Genomic DNA, 17,922 nt, shown 5'->3' with positions numbered 1-17,922 from the left:
TTGGTTCCTGCCTTCTCCTCACTTGGAATGCCCCCTTCCCATCATCCAGCACTGGGAACACTTCTTCTGGGAAGCCTCCCTAGGGCCCCAGGTAAGAGTAAGTCCCTGTTCTTGGCACTTTTCCTCTGAGCTCCTGAGCTGGGCATCTCCTAACCCTTACCTTACTCTGTCCGATACAGAGAGAGCCATGGCCTGGCTGGGGCCCTATCTGCTTGCCCCAGCTTCTCCTGGGTGCACCTCAACCATTTAATTCAACTCTACCCACATTTATTGATGACCCTACTATATGTCAGATACTAAGGGTGCAAGGGTGGTCCTCAGTGGCAGGTCCTGGCTCTCGTGGACTTCCAGTCCAGAGGGACACAAACATTTATCAAGTAGCCTCACTAAGGAGCATATCATCACAACCCGAGAAAAAAGGTCTGAAAGAAATGAGCTCCCACTACTGAGTGGGTCTGGGGAAGGGGTTAGGAGAACAAGGAGGGACTGGGAGCTGGCATGTTTCAGAAGCAAGGTTGGTATGGAGTAGGGTGAGCAGGAGGAGCCTCAGGAAATGCCCCATTGCCCAGGCAGGTTGGGTCAGGGATATACCAGACACGTCTTCAGGAGCAGGGTGAACTCTGGCCTTCCTCCTGAGAGCAACAGGGAAGTCCTGCAGCAGGGAGGCAACAGACCAGACCCACATTTCAGAAAGTCACTGTCCTATCTGCTTGTGAAGGGCGAGGGAGGAGGCAGGAGGCTCCAGGGGCGGGAGCAGCAGAAGCAGCATCCTGCATCCCACACCCCGCAGGGCTGGGCCTTGCCTGACTTAGCCTTACTCCCCTCAGGCATCGCATCACTCCTGTCCCCGCCCAGAGCAGGCACTCAGAAAACATCTCACAAACAGACCTGAAATCATGTGATTTTCAGACACAGGACTGTGGGAAAGCAGCCAAGTGGTAAACAAGCAGGGACAGGGGCAGGCTGGGGGCTCCGCGAGCTGGGAGTCCTTCAGGTGAGCAGCAGCCCCAACTCTGGCCACTTGAGTGAAACAGAACAGAGAACTGGGAGGCAGCCGGAGTGGCCCCCAGGCCTTCGACACTGTAGTCTAAAGGGGTTTTCCCACAGACATATGAGCCTGTCTCCCACAATCACTTCCCCAAATAGGATGTGGCAGTGTCCTGCGTCTGAGGCTCCCCTCTCCTGTCACTTCACTAGGCAGTGTCCAGGACCTCTAGAGGGGAAGGCAGCCCCAGGATATGGCAGAAGAGCTGCACCCCTTCTCTGTTTTATTCACTGGAGCATCCCATAAAATCTCATTTGGAGCCGGGCGCGGTGGCTCACACCTGTAATCCCAGCACTTTGGGAGGCTGAGACGGGTGGATCACTTGAGGTCAGGAGTTCAAGACCAGCCTTGCCAACATGGTGAGACCCCATCTCTACCAAAAATATAAAAAATTAGCCAGGTGTGGTGGTGCATGCCTGTAATCCCAGCTACTGGGGAGGCTGAGGCAAGAGAATCGCTTGAACCCAGGAGGCAGAGGTTGCAGTGAGCCAAGATCGTGCCACTGCACTCCAGCCTGGGCGACAGAGTGAGACTCCATCTCAAAAAAAAAAAAAAAATTCATTTGGCCAAAGGATTCTGTTACTAAAAGGGGTGAGAAAATCACTAACATACATCATTCATTCACTTATTCATTCATCAACCATTCACTGAGTGCCCACTATGCACCAACTGGTAAGCAGGACCCAACGCCTGCCCTGCAGAAGCCAGGGGTGTAAAGCGGGCATGGACAGGGAAACAGGCAGTTCCAGATCCCAGCAGGAGCCAGGCTGGGATCGAGGAATGAGATTCTTTCAGCTCTGGGTAAATGATCTGTGTTCCATTCTATAGCCACACTTTGGAAAGGATGTGAAAGGGGAATGGAGAGGCTATAAGCAAATATATAAGCAAATATATATAAATGCTACCATTTATTGATCACTTACTGTGTGCTAGGAACTGTGCTAAGTATCTCATGTATCAGCCAATCCCAAAACCTCCCTTCAGGAGTTATAATCATCTCCATTTTCAGGCTATAAAACTGAGGCTTAGAGAGGTTATTCTGAAGGGAAGACAAACGAGGCTTTAAACTCAGACCTGCCTGACATCAAAACTCATGTTCTATCCAGGAAAGGGCAAAGGGCAGGGGCCCCTCTTGCTTACAGGAGAGAAGACAAGGGGACAGTGGACCTTCTCCTTAAGGAAGAGAAGGGTTCTGTGTGGCAGCAGAGCCTAGACGTTTTCCAGTGGACAGAAGGTGACATTCCAGGGATGAAGCCTAAATGCAGGCAGAGGACAGGCAGTAAGGCTGGACTTCTCATCTGCTAACAGGTGACCCAGACAGACACTGGAGATGTCATCCTGGAAACTGTGAAGAAAACAGACTCATATATGGCCTGGTTGGAAACTTAATACCTCAAAGCCTGCAGACAGGAAGCAGGGCTGGCTGTGCCCTTGGGGGCCTGGTCTGACAGAATCCCCAGCTGCATCTGTCCTCTCGTGCCATCTAGGGAACCTTAGACCCCTTGGCTCTCTAAACCCATTCGGCTCCCAAGGCCCTCCCCACTACTATAGCTGTCCCTCCTTTCCCTGCCATATCCTGTCCCCTGACCCCTTTCAGACAGCTCCTCCTCCCTTGGGTGCCATCTTGGTTTCCATGATGGTGTACCTAGCTCAAGGCTTTCCTCAGCAAGTCCTCTCTCATCCAGGTTTCCCAAGGTCTAGGACCTCATTCCCAGCCTAAACCTGCCCTCTCAGAACTCAAAGTCTAAGGCAGAGCCAGCAACTCCAGAATAAAACATGGAACAAATTCACTGGGGAATAGAAACCATCAGTCCAGTCACCAAGCTCTCTAAGGGGGAAGAGCCTCCAGAGAGCACTGGGGCCAGCCCCTACCTTCAGGCAGGCAAAGAAGTTCTGGGCCCATTTTACAGGTGTAGCAAAGAAGGCCCAGCAAATGATAGAGACTTTCCCAAGGCCACACAGTGGGTGGAATACAAAGAGGACTGGGACCCAGGAGTAAGGTCTTCTGCTGCTATGCCTAATATGACACACAAATCCGGGCATCAGGAGGTACAGAAGACAGCACTGGACAAGGGTGGGGGTAACTTCTTTTTATGAGGTAGGGGGAAGTGACTAGGGTCTGAGGAGGCCAGGAAGAGGAGGTGACCCTGCTGTGGAGGAGCTGGGAGGCAGCCCCTAGCTGCTATAGTGTTTCCTTTATCAAGAACAAGTGATAATTTGATTGAGCTGATGAGTCGCCTCATCAGCATTTGAGGAGTATGGCCATCCTGCCAGGGACCCATCCTCTCTACCCATTAGGCTGGGCCTGGCACTGGAGAAAAGGAAGCAGGGAACCCCAGCTGAAAGCTTCCTCCTATGGCCAGAGCCAGGACAAGAGTGGAGGCTGCTGCCTCGAGTCTGGAAGAGTGAGAGATGAGGAGTGACAGGAAGATAAAGGCACCCAGAGACGGAGAGCACAAGCTGTGTGCTGCAGAGAAACTGGAGCCAGGGAGCCCAGAGGGCGTCCTCAGGGGCTGGGACAGGTGCCCCAGCCGTGACAGCTGCCAGCCGCCCAGGAGGATGGGAACACAACAGGTGCAGAGGCGGGGTGGAGACTGAAAGGGAATCTGAGCAAACAGAACCTGGATGAAGTTGAGGCCCCTCCCTGCCCAGGCCCACCGCCAAGCAGCCCTTTCTCTGCCTCTCCGAGACACAAACACACCTGCTCATGCTCCCCAGTTCCAGGCCTCAGGGCCAGCATGGCCAGCCTGGACTGGACAGAAGGGTCACCATCCATGCCAGCCAGGAAGGATAGAACAAGGAAGAAACCAGGTTCCTATTCCCAGGACAGAGTGTGCCAGACAGAGCCCACACCCACTGAGCCCCTAGCTGGAGGCAAACATTTGCCGATGATAAGATCTGTGTCACAGGTCAGGAAGGGTGGATGGATGTGCCCACCCCACCCATGTGGAGCGTGGGAGCTCTGGTCTTCAGGTCAGACAGGTAAGCTACTGAGCTTCTCTGAGCCTCCACCATCTCTTCTCCATGGTGGAGATCACATGGCCCAGAAACTTGTGAAAACTGAATAACTTAACACCTGTGAGGGCCGCTGCCTGGCTCCATCCATAACAGCAACGCTTGAGAGTCAGAGAACTTGGGAATCCACGTAGAACTGGAAGGACTAAGGTCTCTGTCTCAGCCTTGGAAAGGAGTGACTTGGGATGCAGGATATGAGTACAGCACTAAGAATACAGCCAGGCGCAGTGGCTCACACCTGTAATCCCAGCACTTTGGGAGGCCAAGGTGGGCAGATCACCTGAGGTCAGGAGTTCGAGACCATCCTGGCCAACATGGTGAAATCCTGTCTCTACTAAAAATACAAAAATTAGCAGGACGTGGTGGCACACCCCTGTAATCCCAGCTGCTCGGGAGGCTGAGGCAGGATAATCACTTGAACCCAGGAGGCGGAGGTGGCAGTGAGCCGAGATTATGCCACTGCACTCCAGCCTGGGTGACAAAAGTGAAAACTCTATCTCAAAAAAAAATACATGTTTCCCCAAGGAGGAGAAATAGAAGACCTGCTTTAATAAGAAACATTTACTCAATACCCGCTTACCCTGCACCAGGCACGTTCTAAGCTTTGCATGTATGACTGCATGCGAGCCTCACATGCAAATGCCACTTCAGAGTCCTGGGTAGCTGTCAGTTCTTTTAAGGAAGTAGATTAAACAGTCCCTTGTCACCTGGTTGGTGCTGCATTTTTGCTCAGGAATAGAATGAATTTTAAACTGGAAGCTAGCCTTTCCCAGCAATCACAAGTGATAAATTAGCAGGGGCTGAACGCACAAGATTTGCTCCCTACACCAGAACCTGGATGGAGAGAGTGAGGAGGGGCAGGCAATGAGACTTTATGGAGAGAGGAGACGCAGAGAAATGAGGAGACACAGGGTGACGCAGGAGACAGGAGGAGCGCGGGATGTGCTGGAACAAGCCATGGGCCTCGTCCATCTGAGATGCGGAAACGCACTCTGCTGATCCCTGCTGGGCCTGCCTGGATTATGAGAAAAGCTGGCAGCTGATAACAGGAGGTTAAATCCCTCCTCCACAGGCAGAGATCCCCTCAATCCACCCCTCCCTTCACCTCCAGCCCACGCACACACTCACACTCACATACACATCTTCAGCCCCACGGCTCAGCCTACGCTCCTGGTGCCCACTCCTTGTGTCAGGCCCCCAGCTAGCTGAAGCCATCCCAAAGCTGGGACGCCCCCTCCTTCCTCTGGGGATTCTGCTTCCTCTGGCTCTTGCCTGCTTCCTGCCCCTCCCAGGTCCAGCTTACAGAGGGATGGCCAAGCCCAGGACCAGCTGACTTGGCCTCCACTTCTGCTCCCATGCCCTGGCCCTGCCCCTGCCTGCTGCCCCTCCTGGGGCCTCTCACTCCAACCTTCGGGCTCAGATACTGGGTGTCAGTAGCTACAACAAAGTGACAGTACAGGACCCCACAGGGGCTCAGGCCCTTGGCTGGGGTACTCCCAGTATGGCCACTGGCAGCTGGATCCCAGTGCTGTGACACAGCAAACACTACTCAATGCCACCAGTGTTGTCTACGCTGGGGGCTTCACAGTACAGGTGGCGGTTAAGAGTAGGCTCCAGAGTCAGACTTCCCAGGTTCACACCTTGGTTCTAACATCTCTAAGTGTCTATTTCCTCTTCTGAAAAATTGGGTTGACGGTAATAGTGCCTAGATCCTAGGGCTACTGGGGAGATAAAATGAGCTCATTCATGTAGTGTGCTTAGAACAGTGTGGGATGCATGGGAAGCACTCGTATGTGGTAGCACCATATACTAGTGATGAGCTACTCCTGACCTCTATACAAAGGCCGTGACCTTACCCTTCCTTACAGATGAGGAAACCAGGACACAGAGGTGGGAAATGGCAGAGTCAGGATTTGATCTCAAGTCAGTCTGCACAGAGCTGTTCTATCTGGGAGCTTCTTCCCCTCAAAGCTCTTTAGCCCCAAAAGACCTAGAGGCCTTGTGTCCCCCCTCCCCCTCTGACCTGGCTGCCCTGCAGGGCCTTTAACCTGTCAGTAGGGGGTCCTGGCACCTCTTGCTCTGAAAAAACTAAGCAGGAACTTGACAAATAAGTACCCAAACCAATTCAGAAAATTACATCTGCTGCCAGCATCTTGAAACATCTGCTCTGGGCCGCCAGAAGGGGCGGAACTCAGCACCCTAGATGGGAACATTCAGGCTTGGGGACACTGAATACTTTGCCCAGGTCACCCAGCTAATGCTCAGCTAAGCTGGGATTTAGACACACACCTACTGGACATCAGAGCCCAACACCTGCCCCTCTGCCATGTGGCCTCTTAGAATAATGACCCAGCTCTTAAAAGCTATGAAACAATGTCACCAATGTCTTACTGGATCTGCAAAAGTACCCTATCAGGTACCACAGGACAGATGCTCATCCCTTTGCACAGAAAGAGAAAAACAGAGGCTCAAGGAGGTGGAAATTAATTGTTAAAGTTATAAAGTGCCAGAGCTGGGCCAGAACCGAGATCTCAGACTCAGGAGCACAGGCCCCAGGGCTTTGTCTACTGCAGAGTGCTGCCCCTGAGAACAGCCACCTTCGGTTAAATAAACACAGCATCAGTCAGAGGGACCCAGGGCTACTGCAGCCACAAATCTAACATTTGAGCTGGGCACAGTGGCAAATGTCTGTCATCCCAGAGCTTTGGGAGGCCGAGGCAGGAGGATCACTTGAGCCCAGGAGTTTGAGGTTGCAGTGAGCTATGATGACACTTCTGCACCTGGCCTAGCTGACACAGCAAGACCTTGTCTCTAAAAAAAAAAAAAAAAAAAAGTGAAGTTTGATCCCAATGTGGACTGCCCCGGACTTTGGCTGTAGTGTGCCCACAGTCACCATCCTACTTTGCCAGAGTCCCCGCCAGGCATCCAGGCACTCACCTGCAGGCCTTGCCCCAGCCAGGCTCTAGGCCACTCCCACAGTAGGGGTCAGAGATTCAGCACCACAGAGGTCTCCAAAAGAGAAAGTGGGGATTGAGGCAGGGAGTGCCAGCTCTCACAGGTCCCAAGGCATAAACCTGAAAATGCTCCAGAAAGAAAAAGTGGGTGGCAGGTCCCTTTCAGGAGCAGGGAGCTTGGCTTGGCTCAAAAAACAGGAACTTCTGTTCTTAAATAGCAAAGGTAAAAGATGACTTGAGTCCAGCCACTGCACTATGCCAGCTCTGTGCCCACCACTATGGGCCATGACCTAGAGCCCAGAGGACACCGGCCATGCCAGCTGCTGGGCCACAGGCAAGATCCCCAGGCACAGAGGTACCTGTGAGTAATGGGGTCCATGCAGTGCCTCTCAGGAAAGGCCAGTGGCTTTTTCACCCCCACTGAGTCCAGGAAGGAACTCTGCCCCCTGCTACTACGCCTCCAGTCCTAGCCCCAGACTGATCCCCTGACCCCAACCCCAGACAACCTCACATCTCACAGCTCCACAAACAGGGACTTTTAGTCCCTAAAGACCTGGGGACCGTGGGCATGTGGCCGGCTCAGGGCTGGCTGCCCCTCCCTCCTGAACAAGAGTTCAGGTGTGGCCACCAAAGGTGGCTGTCAAGACTGTGGGATTCCTGCACAAAGGACAACCCAAGGAGGGGAGCCACCCCAGGGTGACTGCAGTGACAGAAGCCCACTGCTGTAGCTGTTAGCTGTTCCCTGCAGCTGCCCCATCTCGCAGTTTGCACATTCATCCATGGCTCATTGCCGCCGCCTTCCTTTCCTCCCTCTCCAGTAACTTCTCTCAGGCTCCTGTCCCCTGACACCTCCCTCTTCGGGATTACTTCCTTCAGAGACCAGAGCACTGTGCAGGGTCAACATTGAGAAAGCAAAGCCTTCCCTGGGAGTCAGAACTCCTGAGTTCCAGGCAGGCCCTGAGGCTCTGGAATTTAGGGAGGCTTTTTATGTCTCCGTGCCTTCTCCCTCCTGGTGGTGGCAGTCAGGGATCCAGAAGGTGGGCAGCAAATGCAGCTCCTGGGTTGGGCTCCACCAGCAGGAAAACAGGGGCAGGAGGTCTCTTCCCTGGGAGCCCCTCCCCTCTCTAAAACAAATGCTGCACCCCTCACAACCTCTACCCTGCTTAGCCAAGCCCACTTCCCTCCGGGGAGCAGAGCTCTTTGTTCTCAGGGCAAGTGAGGGAGGTGGGCTTCATTAGACTTTGTTTGGGGGTCCATTACTAACCATGACACTGCCTGCCATAATTCACTGTGTGACCTTGGGCAAGACAGTCCCCTCTCGGGACACAGTTTTCACACCTGTAAAATGGAGGCATTGGACTGGTTCACTTTATCTCTGAACCAGGAGTTCCCTGCATCAGGAATGTGGGATGGGGATCATTTAGGGGGAGGCAATCAAAACTTTCTAAACTGTCTGAAGAAGTAGCTCCTTCTCCCATTCCCCCTTCCACCAGGGTCTGTCGGGAAACCCAGGGTGGGCCAGCGGCATGTTCTCCACTGGAAGTGACTGCTTCTCAGTCCTCCTGGCCCCACCCAACATGGGCACCCCCAAGGTTCTGAGGCCCAGTTTACCCCTTGAGTTCTGCTATCCAGGCCAGAAATCTGGTGTCAGCCCAGATTCCCCCATCCAAGAGGTCACTGTGTCCTTCTCAAATCCATCCCCTCCTTCCCTCTCTGGCTCTGCCCACGGTTCAGGCCCCCAGCATCATCGTGCTCTGGGCAATCATTCCAGCCTCCGACCCCCTCCGCAGGGCTGCCAGCTGGGCCTCATACCCGACTCATCCCTCTAGGTCCTGTGGCTCCCAAGCACCTCAGGATAAACTTGACCCCCACTGGGGGGATTATTCAAGGTCCTCTGTGAACTGACCCCAGTCCGTATATCTGGCCTCACCTTCCATGACCCCCCCACACCCTACCCCATGTACCTATGCTCCATGCACACAAGCCAGTTGGGTGCTAGAACATGGCACATCACTTGTCTGTTGCTCTTTGAACACTGTCCCTCTCCTTGGAGTGCCTCTCCCCAGCACTGCTCCCACAAACACTCCACCTCACCTTCAGCCCCCAGCTCACAAGAGCCTTTCCTCTGAGATCATCCCAACGCCCCGGGATGGAAGAGACCAGACCTTCCCTCTCCAAGGCTTGGACAGCCCCAGCCCTGCAGCCGTGACCAGAGGCTCTTCCCATACTGGGAGCACCCTGAGGGCAGAAAGGTATCTTTTTAGCTCTACATCCTTAGCATGTGACAAGGTGGTCACTCCGTAGTGCTCAAAGTAGATTTCATGAAGAAAGGAAGGAAAGGGGGAGAGGAGGAGGAGGGAAGGACGATGAAAGCCTCGGGCCGATGGTGCGGGCTCTTTACTCTTCCCCGCTCTGCTCCTCTCCAGGCCTCAGCTCTGAGGTCACTCTCCCAGCCACAGTGCCCCAGGTCCCTGTGGACCCAGTGAGACCCAAAGGTGACCAATTGCCTGGCCGTGACCTCGCAGCACCACTGGGGGCCCTCCTTGTTCCTGCAGTACTATTGGCCGCATCAGCCTGTGCTCGCTCAAGCAGAAACAGGCAGGAAGCCACGCAGCCAGGTGTGTCCTGGAACATGGGGGAGCCAGAGTGCAGAGCCTTATCTGACCATCTTCCCTGGAGGCAGCAGAAGAGCATCCGCCTGCCCCCAGCCACCCCACTGCAGGACTACAGGGAGGAGGGGCGGAAAACCTTGTGCCTGGCTCCCTCCCAGCTTCTCCCGGATTAAAGCGGCGGCGGACAGAGCGCCTCCAGCTCATTTGCATAAACCATTTATAGCAGCGCCTTCAAACCCACGCCTTCCAAGAAGAAAAAAGCCCACTGCAATTGCCTGTGGCTTCCCAGTCTGTCGTTTTCCCTTCTCCTTCGTTTTTTGTTTTAATGACAGGAAGCTGTGCTCAAGAGAAATCTCTGCCCTGGCTGTTCTTGGCAGCAGAGGGAGCTGTGCTTTCCCTCCAAATTGAATAAGAATGATAAGCAGCCATCCCCCAGGTGTCAGTGATTTACAGTCTGCAAAGCCTATGAGCACTCATGAACTGTTTCAGTCTCCCCAGGAAGCATAGGAGGTAGCTATTGCCAGATCCCATATGACAGATAAGGAAACCAAAGCTGAAAGAGAGTAAATGACTTGTGTAAGCCACAAAAAACTAGTAAGTGACTGTAATGGGCATGGTGGCTGATGCCCAACATCTACACCACCCCAAGACAACAGCAGTTCTCAGCCCTGGTTGCACATCAGCATCACCTAAGGAGGTAATAAAATTACTGGTAGAGCCAAGCGTGGTGGCTCACGCCTGTAATCCTAGCACTTCGGGAGGCTGAGGCAGGAGGATCGCTGGAGCCCAGAAGTTTGAGACCAGCCTGGGCAACATAGCAAGACCCTGTCCCTACAAAAAACAAAAATTAAAAATTAGCTGGGCATGGTGGTGCGTGTCTGTAGTCCCAGTTACTTGGAAGGCTGAAGTGAGAGGGTCGCTTTAGCTCAGGAGGTCAAAGCTGAAGTGAGCAGAGATCACGCCACTGTACTCCAGCCTGGGCAACAGAGAGACCCTGTCTCAAAAAAACAAAAACAAAAACAATTACTGATGCCCAGTATCCACACTAGACCAATTCATAGAGAAATCTCAAGTGTGGGGCCCAGTTCCTCAAGCAGTTCTCACATGCAGCCAGGGTGCCATCCCCTGGCATAAGCCAATCATAATGGTTTCATTCCCCTTCCCAGTGACATGGTCAAGAATGGCCATGTGACCCACTTCTGGCCAATGAGGCATAGATTTCCCAGCAGTGGGAAATGTGCTGGGACCCCTCTGAGAAAGGGATCCTTGCTCCACAGAACAGGGGGGTCATTCTCCTTTCTCTAGATATCACTGTGTCCAGCTGTAATTCCTGGGACCGCCGTGGCCATGTCACTACTGGTCTAGAAGGAAGCCAACCCAAGGATGGCAGAGTAGAGAGATGGGAAGTACCTCATCCTAGAGCCTTGACTCAACCACCCCTGAAAGCCACCCACCTTGGGACATCTTGTTTTCTGCATAGTACAGCTCCTTACTGCTTAAGTCAGTGCAATCCAGCATTTGTTATTTGCAACAGATAGGCCTGAGACAACAGCAGTTACCTTCCCATGTCCCTCATCCCAGTCATCCCCATGTCATCCAGGAAAATGGGCTTCTGGATCTTCCACTGCAGCATGCACACTTGACTGAGGGCCCCAACTGTGGAGCTCTGAAGTCCATCCCATGTTTGCTCCAAGGCAATACCTCCCACAGTGCACTCCAGCTAGTGATACGTGTGGCAGGGATATTAAGGCAGGCCCATTCCTGGGATATAGGGCTCCACTGGCCAGGGACTGTGGCTCTGGCTGGAGGACACTCCAAAGTCTTGCAGAACTTTTCTTAGAATTGCACTATAGTCTGATATGCTCCCACCAAACTTTCCTTTCTTACCCCTCTCCTTCACTCAGGATCCCACTTACACTGAGGTCTGATGGCTCCCCCAGACTCCCTCAGCTTCCTCCTTATTTTTCTCCACACAGGTATTTCCCCTGATTATGTATGTATGTAGGCATGTACATATGTATGTTTAATCCTCTCTTGATGTCTACTTAACCCATGACCTGCCTAACACATGACCTGCATCGCCTCAGGCCTGGACTACTATGAAAGCCTCCCAAGTGGCCTACCCACTTGTGTGTCCCTTCCACTCCATCTATAATCCTTCCTACACAAACCATGCTACTCCCCAACTCAAGACCCTCCAACAGTTTCTTATTTCTTATACTATCAAGTTCAATTACTTCTGCCTTTCTTTATAAGCAGTACTGACCCTGACCTGCCCTACCAGCCCACTCTGGCAGAAGACTGAAATCCATCCCTGTTGTTTCACTTACATGCCTATAGGGCATCCCCATGTGGGAGCAATCCTGGCCATTGGCAGCACAGAAATGATTGATGTGGCCCATGCCCAATGAATATTGAAGCTGTCCTAAGTCTGAGTACCAATTCCATCCCTTTCCACAGATGTTCCTCAATGACAAAGGCCCCCTTGGCCTCCCCTCCCTTCGCCCCAATGGAATACTTAATTTAAAAAAAAATACATTTTATACACAAATCTCCCTCCATCGACAAGAAGAGAATCCTCTAAAAACGGTTAGGATAACAAAAATGATTCTTATTCATAATGATAATGACATTAAGCAGAAGATGATAAAGTTGAAGATGGTGATGGTATTGGAGAAAAAAGTAGTGATAAAAATAAGTGTGAAGGCTGGGCGTGGTGGTTCACACCTGTAATCCCAGCACTTTGGGAGGCCGAGGCGGGCATATCACTTGAGGACAGGAGTTTGAGACCAGCCTGGTCGACATAATGAAACCCTGTCTGTACTAAAAATACAAAAATTAACCAGGTGTGGTGGCACACGGCTGTAGTCCTAGCTACTTGGGAGGCTGAGGCAGGAGAATCGCTTGAACCCACAAGGTAGAGGTTGCAGTGAGCTGAGATCAGGCCACTGCGCTCCAGCCTGGGCAAAAGAGCAAGATTCCATCTCAAAAAATTAAAAAAAAAAAAAGGTCTGAAAATAAAAGAAAATTTTAAAAGCAGAAAAGCAGGGGTTAAAATGTTCTCACATTATGATCTCAATGATACAAGCATATATGCAGTATAGCTGACTTCCTCCTGATGCACTGCTGTGTTAACCAACTGTGTCTGTTAGGAATTGCATTTGGTTGCTAGTAATAAAAAACAGAAAAAACATAGCTTTTAAAATATATTAAGTGTTTTCTTTAACATAGGAAGTCTGCAGGTACACAGACATAGCTAGCTAGTGTGGCAGCTCTGTAATTATCAGGGACCTGAGTTTCTTTCATCTTTCTACCCCATCTTCCACATAACACTGCAAAGTTGCTTCATAGTCTGAAATAGCTGCTGAAGCTCCAGCCAGCTTGCCCACATTCCAGGCAAGAAACAGAAAGAACACAGAAAACCAAAACCAAAGGACATACATTGGCTACCTATTCCTCTTTAAAGGAGTCTTATTCAAAGTCCAGCCAACAATTCTAATTTGCATCTCATTGACCAGAATGTAGTCACATGCCTATACCAAGCTGGCAAGAAGCTGAAATGTATGGTCTTTTCATTGGACAAATTGCCCTCTCAAGTTAAAAACAGGGTCCTCAGCCATATGATGAGCTCCATTTCCTCTGGAGAACATTCTGATTGATGCCCTTAGTACATGGAAACTTCAAAGCTGGGGGTGTCTTCCCTGGTGTCCCCATACACCCCTTTGCTCCCTCCAGCTGAACTGCACACCCAACATGAGAAGCTGTGTTGTCCCTAAACTTGATGACAGGTTGGTATGCCAGAAAACTGTGTGATTTATTTAAATTGGACATAAAAAGTATCAAAAGTCTCTTTTAAGAGAATGAAAAGATTAGCCACAGACACGGAGAAATTCATTGCAAAGTACATATCTAATACAGAATCCAGAATATATAAACAATTCTTAAACTCAAAAATAAGAAAACAACCTAATGAAAAATAATGGACAAAAATTTAAACAGACACTTCACCAAAGTAAATATATAAATGGCAAGTAAGCACATGAAAAAAATGCTCATTGGCTGGGTGCAGTGGCTCATGCCTTAATCCCAGCAATTTGGGAGGCCAAGGTGAGAGGATTGCTTGAACCCAGGAGTTCAAGACCAGCCTGGGCAACATCACAAAACCCCGTCTCTACAAAAAGCTCAAAAATCAGCCAAGTGTGGTGGCGTATGCCTGTGGTCCCAGCTTCTCAGGAGGCTGAGGTGGGAGAATTACTTGAGCCTGGGAGGTCGAGGCTACAGTGAGCCATGATTGTACCACTGCACTCCAGCCTGAGTGACAGCACAAAACCCTGTCTCAAAAAAAAAAAAAAAAAAAAGGCCAGACACGGTAGCTCATGCCTATAATCCCAGCACTTTGGGAGGCCAAGGCAGGTGGATCACCTGAGGTCAGGAGTTCAAGACCAGCCTGACCAATATGGTGAAACTTCGCCTCTACTAAAATTACAAAAAGTAGTGGGGCAAGGTGGCATGCCCCTGTAGTCCCAACTACTCAGGAGGCTGAGGCAGGAGAATTGGTTGAACCTGGGAGGCAGTGGTTGCAGTGAGCCAAGATCATGCCACTGCACTCCAGCCTGGGTGTCAGAGCAAGACACCGTCAAAAAGAAAGGAAGGAAGGGAAGGGAAGGGAGGGGAGAGGAGGGGAGGGGGAGGGGGAGGAGGAGGGGGAGGGGGAAGGGAGGTGGGACGGGGAAGGGGGAGGGGAGGGGGAGGGGAGGGGAAGGAGAGGGGGAGGGGAGGGGAGGGGAGGGGGAGGGGAGGGGAGGGGAAGGGGAGGGGAGGGAAGGGAAGGGAGAAAAAATGCTCATCAATGGACAGCAGGTAGTTGGAAAAAAGTTTGGTTTGTTTTGAGACAGTCTCACTCTGTCTTTCAGGCTGTCAGTCTCTACTCACTGCAACTGTCTCTACTCACTGCAACCTCCGCCTCCCGGGCTCAAGTGATTCTCCTGCCTTAGCCTCCCGCGTGGCTAGGATTACAGGCGTGTGCCACCATGCCTGGCTAGTTTTTGTGTTTTCAGTAGAAACGGGGTTTCACCATGCTGTCCAGGCTGGTCTTGAACTCCTGACCTCAGGTGATCTACCTGCCTTGGCCTCCCAAAGTGCTGGAACTACAGGCATGAACCACCGTGCTCAGCCTAATTGAGGCTAAATTTGTGCCAAAATTAGGCCGGGTACGGTGGCTCATACCTGTAGTCCCAATTACTTGGGAGGCTGAGGCATGACAATCACTTGAACCCGGGAGGTGGAGGTTGCAGTGAGCTGAGATCATGCCACTGCACTCCAGCCTAGGCGACAGAGCAAGACTCTGTCTCAAATAAATAAATAAATAAACAAATAAATAAATAAATAAATAGATTATTGATATATACCATAGCATGCATGAATCTCAAACTAATTATGCTGAGTGAAACAAGCTAAAGAAAAAAAGAGACTATACTGTATCATTCCCATTATATAGAACTCTAAAAACTGTAAACTAATCTATAGCGACGGAAAGCAGCTGGTGGTTACTTGATTATGGCAGAGGCAGTGGGTGCAGCAGGGAGGAGTAGGAGAGGGGGATTATTTAAGGCACGAGGGAACTTGTGAGGTGATGGAAATGTCCACTAAGTTCATGGCACTGATGATTTCACAGGTATATGCATATGTCAAAACACATCAACTGTGCATTTTAAATATGTGCAGTATATTTTTGTCAGTTATACTTTAATAAAGCTGTATTTTAAAACCTATTAAATATGAGTGTGAGCCAGCCGCGGTGGCTCATACCTGTAATTCCAGCACTTTGGGAGGCCGAGGTGGGCGGATCGCTTGAACTCAGGAGTTCGAGACCACTCTGGGCAACAAGGTGAAATCCCGTCTCTACAAAAAATACAAAAATTAGCCAGGCATGGTGGTATGCACCTGTGGTCCCGGCTACTCCAGAGGCTAAGGTAGGAAGATCACCTGAGCCCAGGAGGATGCAGTGAGCCATGATCACACCACTGCATGCCAGCCTGGGCAACACAGTGAGACCCTGTCTCAAAAAATATATATAAGAGTGTGAGAGGAGGGAGTAGGGGGAAAAAAGTGTTACTTCTATAAAAGCTAAGATGAATCAGTTCCTCAAAAAATTAAAAATAGAGTTACCATATGATCCAGCAATTCCACTCTGGGTGCATACCCGAAAGAATGGAAAGCAGGGACTTGGACTTGAACAGAATTCATAAACCCATGTTCATGGCGGCATTATTCACAATAACCAAAACACAGAAGCAACCCAAGTGTTCATTGACTGATGAATGGATAAACAAAATGTGGCACATCCATCCAGTGGAATATCACTCATCCTTAGAAAGGAAAGAAATTCTTTGTTTTTTAGACGGAGTCTCGCTCTGCCGCCCAGGCTGGAGGTGCAGTGGCACAATCTCAGCTCACTACAAGCTCCGCCTCCCGGGTTCACACCATTCTCCTGCCTCAGCCTACTGAGTAGCTGGGACTACAGGCGTCCATCACCACGCCCAGCTAATTTTTTGTATTTTTTTTAGTAGAGACAGGGTTTCACCGTGTTAGCCAGGATGGTCTTGATCTCCTGACCTCGTGATCCACCTGCCTCGGCCTCCCAAAGTGCTGGGATTATAGGTGTGAGCCACCGCACCCGGCTGAGAAATTCTAATATATGCTAAACTAAGAATGAATTTTGAGGACATTATGTTAAGTGAAATAAGCAAGTCACAAAAAAACCAAATACTGTATGATTCCACTTATCTGAGATACCTAGAGTACTCAAATTCACAGAGACAGAAAGTAGAATGGTGCTTGCCTGGGGATGGCGGCAGTGGGAGATGGAAAGCTAGTGTTTAACGGGTACAGGGCTCCAGTTTGGGAAAATGAACAAAGTTCTGGAGATGGATGGTGCAAAATAACACATGTACTTAATACCACTGAACTGTACACTTAACAAATGGTTAAGATGGTTAAATTAAATGTTTAGATTCTATGTTATGTGTATTTTACCACAATTTCTTTTTTAAGTGCAGAAACAAAAACTAAGTTGAAAGCTTTAGAAAGATGCCCCCTAAAGGCTTGTCCATTAAAAATGCTATCACACTAGGGAGGAGAACAAGACTGGAACCCTCTAGCGCTCCTCCCCATCACAAAGATAGCCTAAACAATGAATAAACAATGATATATGTATATAGATAGATAGGTATAGAGAAAGAGAGAGACATGCAGTTTCACTCTTGTCACCCAGGCTGGAGTGCAATGGCACAATCTCGGCTCACTGCAACCTCTGCCTCCTGGGTTCAAGAGATTCTCCTGCCTCAGTCTTCCAAGTAGCTGGAATTACAGGTTCCCACCACCACGCCCAGCTAATTTTTGTATTTTTAGTAGGGAAGGGGTTTCACCATGTTGGCCAGGCTGGTCTCAAACTCCGAACCTCAGGTGATCCACCTGCCTCAGCCTCCCAAAGTGCTGGGATTAAAGGCATGAGCCACCGCCACGGGCCAACAATGTTATTTTAACAAAAATAACTGAGGGAGAGTGCCAGAGTTCATCAGATGGGTGAAAGAAACTTGAGATGGCTACACAGAGAACAGAAGAAAATGCTAGGACTCTACCACCCCAACCCCCCACCAGGATCAACTGGGAACCAGGAGGTAAGCAAGAGGGTGCCAGCAACCCCCGTCAACACCTTGGCCACCTACAGACCCCACCTCTGGAGTTCCCTGCAATTCTCACGGACACCAAGCTCAGCTGAGGAAGCTGCCTGGAGTCCACACAGCAGTATTCCTCCAAAGAAGAAGCCAACGCTGTGCCGTGCCCCCTGTGCCTACATGGCTACTCTGCTATGCCATCTTGGAATTGGGACAAGAGGTGGAGAGCATCTTGTTCCCAGGGTGAGTTGCCATGGGTCCCCTTCATCTCTGAAGCTAAGTCACCCTGCACCCCAGCCCAGTGGCCCAACATCCCCAAGGCAAGCTGCCAGCAGCTATTACACCCTTCCCTGCAGGGCCCAGCAGAGGTAGAGCCTCTCCACCTACCCCTCCTTCTGCCCCCTTGGGCCAGAGCCTAACTGATTTCCTAGGTACCCTGCCTCCTAAACACAGTACCTTGGATGCTCAGGACAGTCACATCTCTCTGGTGCCTAAAATGAAGGAGTGCCTTATATCCCAGAAAACAGTACATTGGCCGCCTGAAGCAGTCGCTCACCCCAGTGCCTAAGCTAAAGTGGTGCCCTGCATCCCAGAGAAATAGTTCCTGGGTTGCCCAGGAC

General features: G+C 50.8%; 1 protein-coding gene across 1 annotated transcript in view; it reads right to left on the bottom strand.

The window, feature by feature from the left end:
• The window catches only part of NEURL1 (neuralized E3 ubiquitin protein ligase 1), a 100,354-nt gene that overhangs the window by 40,279 nt on the left and 42,153 nt on the right, over positions 1 to 17,922 (bottom strand). The window lies entirely within an intron of this gene.

The sequence above is a fragment of the Chlorocebus sabaeus genome, chromosome 9 (assembly GCF_047675955.1).
Source record: "Chlorocebus sabaeus isolate Y175 chromosome 9, mChlSab1.0.hap1, whole genome shotgun sequence".
NCBI lineage: Eukaryota > Metazoa > Chordata > Mammalia > Primates > Cercopithecidae > Chlorocebus > Chlorocebus sabaeus.
This window is presented reverse-complemented; position numbering and strand designations above follow the sequence as displayed.